Below are 5,835 nucleotides of genomic sequence, written 5' to 3' on the forward strand. Positions count from 1 at the left end.
ACCACCACCCCCCGGGAACCTTCAGCCGACGATGCTAAGTGATATGACGTGCAGAGTAGTAGTTGAACTTTCTCGCGCAGCCACCGCTGCTGGTGAAGGGAAGAAACCAGCGGGCACCGCGATTGCCAGTCGTCCCGAGTCCCGGGCACCTGTTTTACGTACGTCGGCGGCGAGCCTCCAACCCCGACGCCTTGCCCAGCAGTGCTGCTTATCTGAGCGCGTAGCGGCCGGCCGGCGGAAAAGCATAGGCAGGCAAAACGGGGTGCCATGGCGCGACTGGCCGACTACGTACTGGGGCGCCAATAAGTAGCAATGAGCGTTTCAATAACACTTTCCATCCAATGTCGTCCAAGTGTAAAGCCCTCCCTTTCAATCCGTTTAGAAACGATGGAACGACATCGCGACCGCGGCGCCCGTTCGAACTTGTATGCCGCGTATGCTGTTGCAAGCAGGAAGCACTTTTAAAACACCGACCACGACGAGGCATCGTAAAAGGAAAAACAGCGCAAAATAAACCAGGCAGCCCGTAAATATGATCTCTTTACAACCAGCCGGGGTCTGCACCACGGTCTGCTTTGCCTTTTACTCCCCGCTTGTGAACTGCCCCCAACCGGCCACCGCTCGTCCCTGACCCTTTGCACGAAGCTCCGTCTCTAGCCAAGCCATAGGCTCATGCGCCGCTGCTTCCCGCAGTGGTGCGTTCCCGCGACCAGTGCTGCGGGCGCGCGTGGTTCGCGTGGTCACTGGGTCATTGGCTGCATTGATATGGGGACCCTACCGACACGAATTAGGCGACGCGTTACAGTTTTCACGGTCACTGACTGCATTGACGGGGAAACTCCGATACGGATAAGTAGACGATACTATGCGGTACTTATCTCCGCCAGCTGCATTGATATGGGCGTGGACATCGGACAAGATTTGGACGTTGTGGTACTTTTCTCACGCCAGTTTCCTGCCTTGAAATGGGGTGATTCGACAAAAATTAGGTATTTTTATCACGGACCGTCATCCGCGATTTTAGTGCTCTGGCCTAGGGGCATATGGCAGAGGGGTAACATTTTTATTGGTAGGTCTTTACCTTTACCACGCCGATAAAAAAGCCCGTTAAGCCATTTCAGCTTTACAAAACACGCGACTCTCTCCCACGCCCACGACAATTGATGTGTCCGGGTATCCCGTCCGTGTGATCCGTGTGAAGACCGTGGGCATTCGACACATGCTCTCATCACCAGTGCATCATCACGATTCCCCGGGCGGCCTCGCTCTCGCCTGGCCGCCGCATGCCGCGAGTATTGGCCCCGGTTGGGCAATGGTTCTTCAGTTCTGCATGCTTTCGGCGCGGAGACAGAGCCGAGAGTCAGAGAGACTCGTCCTGACTCACCCGGGCACTCTCCTCGCCGCGCGGCGCGCCCCTTCCCAGAACGGAAGCCGCGAGGGAGGACGCGGAACTGGAATCACCGACATCACCCTCGTCGTGGGAATGAGTTTGCGAAATGTCGCGAAATGTACGTCGATGTTACCGAAATTCGTTATTCGCCTCACCGTGTAAATTGCCAGGGTTCCTGCAAGCGCCCAAGGGACTGGCGAATGTCTCGGCTCGCGGCGGCCGGGGGTCCGGGGGCACCGCGGGCATTACCTACGCCACTACGCCACGCCACGGGCCAGTGTATATTATTACCGGGCTGTGTCCGCGGTGCCCCGCGCCGTGCTCGCGCACCCCGGCCACTCCCTCGAGACGAGATAGATTCTTTCGGACGTCCCCGCCTTTCGGTGGTGTGTACTACACCTCGTATACACCTTGCCACGTGATTCTCTCGAGCCCCCCGCGGTCGGTCCTGCCTGTCTCGCCGCGGGGAAGATCACGTCGGACAACAGGTAGGCTACTCGAGGAGGCAGCCGACGACGCGATGCCCTGTCCGGCCGCGGGGCACGGCGGGCACGGCACGCGAACTAAGAAGAGGGGCGAGGTTCGTCCGAGGAAAACTGCTGTCTGGCAGGCACGTGAAGTTGGAACCCGAAAGGTCGGCACTGGAGGGACAGATCCGGCCGGATACGGCCCTGTGCTGAAAGGGAGGAAGATCGACAAAGCTGCTATTATACCCAGGGGTGTAGTGTCAGTCGACCCTGAACGTAGGCGACCCACGCGTCTTTCCCCAACCTAAAGAAGACCAGAAGTTATCTAGCTTGGATGTTTGCCTTCAAAAGAGCGTGCTCCGGGCGGGTTATACTGTCGCGGGTTACTGTTGCGGGCTACTCCCGCCTCCCTCCGCCCATAAAGCATAGTGGGCGTAAAAGCGAGTAGCCCGCAACAGCCTGCTCTTTTGGAGGGTCTGCAGATAGCTCTATTTCTCCAGTGTCAGTACTAGTAGTTGCAGAGCAACACAATGGAGCTATATTTCGGCCACAAAACGCGCAGCACCCTACCCTTAGCTGTCAGGCAAGTTTCCCAAGAAGTGCAGCCAGCTCCGCCAGGCCATGTGCAGCTTCGCCGCTTTGCCCTGTAAATTCCAACTTCTAATTTTCGCCCGACTCCTGGGCTGGCTCTAGCCGGCTCTGGCAGCGGGGGCAGCTGGGGCAGTTGGGGAGAGGGGGTAGCTTCTTTTATTGAACTGCTGCGAAAGTGTTTGCCCACGTCCAGGCTAATCTCAATCCCCGAGCAAATAAGATAGGGGCGGTGACGAGTTGCGCAGGGGGTGGGTCGCGTGGGTGTGTTAGAGGGCCACTAGAGTGTGTGTATCAGGTAGAGGGGTAAGGGTCGAAGAGTCTGGGGGTTGGGGTAGGGGTGGGCTCAGAGGGGTGGGGCGGGGAAACCCGAAGACGATGTGAGGTCCGAACTTTGAGCATAATGCACTATAAAATAGCACATAACGCTAGACACTTTCCGGTTTTCGCGACATTCATAGCGCCAACGAAAATTACTCATTGACATATTCATTCAAAAGCCAAGCGCAAACCGAATGGGTTCCGAGGAAAAGGGATAAAAGAGTGCGCGTCGTCTTCGCGCAACCAGGGGCAACGCTGCGCGGGGTTGTTTCATGGTTTGTTGAACGGTCGGACGTCGCGCCGCCGCCGGCGCGATGGCCACAAGAGCAGGAAAAAAAAGAATCGAAAGAATGCGAACCGGCACAATGGGGCAACCTAACCTCAAAAACTTGCGCGCATCGAAACAACCTTTGCCCTGTGACACTGCCGCTGAACGTCCTCGAGGATCGATCCGCTAAAATTAGCCGTGCAGAGGAAGTCGGGGGAGCGAGGGGGAGTCGTCGGGGTGAGGCAGGGCAGGGGCGGCTGGCGCCGCAGGCCCCCCGAGGGCCGCCGCGGGCCCCCGGCACGGCGCCAGGACGACGACACACTCACCTAGGGTTGCGTCAAGAGACGCCCGCTCAAAGTGAAGGGCTAAATCCACGAACTTCCTCCCTTCTTGGATGTTGACACTGACGGCGGTGCAGGCGGCGGTGACCCCTGCCAGAAGGGGTGGTGGTGGTAGTGGGGTGGCCCGGCGCGGCGGACGCGCTCCAACACACGCGCGCACACCGACGCGCTCAGCTGATCGGCGCGGCGCTCCTTGCACGCTACCAGCCACGCTCTCGTGCTGCTCGAGCTGCTCCTCTCTGCCAGGGGTGGCGGCAGCGCGTCCACATGGGCCGCTCGACGGCGACGGACTGGGCTGGGCTCCGCGCGCTCCCTCCGCGCTCGCACGACGAGTCGGGTCGCGCCGGGACACGACTCAGCACACGACGCTCTCCTCTCTCGCCTCGCCTCGCGCGCTTTGGCTTGCGGCGGCCCACTGCTGGGCTTGTGTGCGCTCCGCTCACTGTGCTCGGCCACAGCCGACTGGTGAACTTGAGCAAGGAGGCGAGGCGGCCGGTCCGTGGGGCGCTTGCCTGCGGGGCGTGGACCCAGCCTCGGCCGCCCCAAAGGCAAACCGCGTGGAGCAAGCCGCAGAAACGTTTCACGTTCGTTTCGTACGCCGACGGTGGGCCGGGCCGGGCCGGGCCGGCGGCTGGCAGCCAGGCGGACACGTCGCGAGTGTGTCGAGGGGAAGGGGTGAAGGGATAGGAGGCGGCGGCGGCAAGCGGCACCCTGTGTGAAGAAAGGAAGAGTGTAATTACGAATTCACGTCAGAGATGTGTCCGTCCCGCAAGCTGACAGGGCGGCGGACAGACAGCGCAAGCGAGCGGTGTAGGGACCGCAAAATACTACTAAAAACGCGGCCAGGACCGCGGTGTGTATGTGGAACGTGCCCGTGCGTGCGCGCGGGCTGGTGGCCGTGGACTCGGGGACGTCCACTGCGCCCTTGCAGTCCTTGTAGGGCCATGGAGTGGCACCGCGTGCGTGTCCTCTGGCGAGTCACTGTCTCGCCTTCTCCTCCATGTCATGCCCGCCGACGCCCTTGCGCCCCGAGCCTGGCCGGCGACGCGCGCGTCCTTGCCCCAGAGACGATCGCGCCGGGGCAGTGGGGCGCCTGGAGGGCGCCTGGCTCTGGCGGGGGTGGCGCGGGGGGCGGCGGCGCGGGGGTGCCTCCCCCGGCCCACTGGCCTTGCCCCCGCCCACGCGCGCCCGCCAGTACCGTGCCCACCCCTTCCAGACCCATAGACAACCCTTTCCACGAAGACGATTGATGACGAGCGGGGGCACAAGAACATTAGTGGCGGGCCGACTTGGCACACTGGTATTTTGTGGACAAAGTCAGGTTTACACATCGCACAAATCGCATTGAAGTTCTAAATACGACCGTGGAGCTCACGCCACATTCGGCCGTAACACTCTAAATGTCTAAGGAATTTTTAGCCAGTCGTTTGAGACTGACTTTTACGTTCGCTATAGAAGCCAGCCTAATCCACTTGAAAAACAGCCCAGCCCCAGCCCAGCTGGTTTTGTAACTAGCACCCAACTGCTGTGTGCATAACTAGCTCAGATACAATATTGTAATTACCAACTCACATTTAGTGACTAGCAAGTTACAATGTATCAGAACTCAGTTATGCACACAGAAGTCCGGCGCTAGTTGCAAAATCACGCCAGCCGCCCATAAACTCGAGGGCCCGCTCTGTGCTACATGAGGAGGGAGAGGGGACTTTTCCCTCCGGTAGAGGCAGTCCTTAGGGGACTGTCTAAAAATTGTCCTTGATATTCAGAGTGTACTCATGCGACTCATACTCGCCTTTTGTCGGCGCTCTTCTCTCTTTTCACTTTGCCGCATCGTTCTATTGAATTGGGGCGGGAGAGGCCATTTAGGGAAGGCCGGGCCGGAGGCCGATAGGGGGTCGCGGGGGCGCCGCCTAACGTCCCGCGGACATGCGACGGCATCCCGACCGACCCCGACGTCGCGCCGCAGACCCGCGAGCGGGCGACCGGGAGGACCCAGCCTAGTCTTCCGCGTTGGGCCCCTGGAACTGGACCAGCACGACGAGGTACGTCGTGGTGGTGGCGGCGACCTGCGAGCACCCAGAACAGAAAACACGCCGTCATGAATGCTGTCACATCGTGGTATCACTCCGCGCTCCACGCGTACGTTTCCCGCGCACCCTCCCCAGCATCCTCCTGGCGGCCGAACTCCACGGCAAGCTCCGCGTGGCCCCGCGCTCCTGCTAACTCAGCAGCACTTGCGGACTCCGGTCGCAGCACCGCGTGGCTCGGGCAGCCGGACGATGGACGAGACGGCCGACCACTCGGGTTACCGTCGACATCGCGGGCGCGGCCGGGGCGCGGGGCGTCCCCTCTCGCGTCCCAGGGGGAACGGAAACGGCGCGAGCATGTGTGCGATAAGGGTCATGCCCGACGTACCCGCCGCACTGCACATGGCACTGCAGGACCACATTACACCGAAGC

At 60.7% G+C, this 5,835-nt stretch overlaps 1 protein-coding gene across 1 annotated transcript in view; it reads right to left on the bottom strand.

Annotated features, from left to right (window-relative positions):
* LOC113201992 (probable multidrug resistance-associated protein lethal(2)03659) overlaps positions 1–3,952 on the bottom strand; it is a 41,085-nt gene extending 37,133 nt beyond the window's left edge. Inside the window, exon 1 of the mRNA XM_026416018.2 lies at positions 3,361–3,952. The gene's annotated coding sequence lies outside the window, so the exon portion shown is untranslated. The remainder of the gene's footprint in view (positions 1–3,360) is intronic.
* Between the last annotated feature and the right edge of the window lie 1,883 nt (positions 3,953–5,835).

This window comes from Frankliniella occidentalis, unplaced genomic scaffold, assembly GCF_000697945.3.
Source record: "Frankliniella occidentalis isolate FOCC.00 unplaced genomic scaffold, Focc_3.1 Scaffold126, whole genome shotgun sequence".
NCBI lineage: Eukaryota > Metazoa > Arthropoda > Insecta > Thysanoptera > Thripidae > Frankliniella > Frankliniella occidentalis.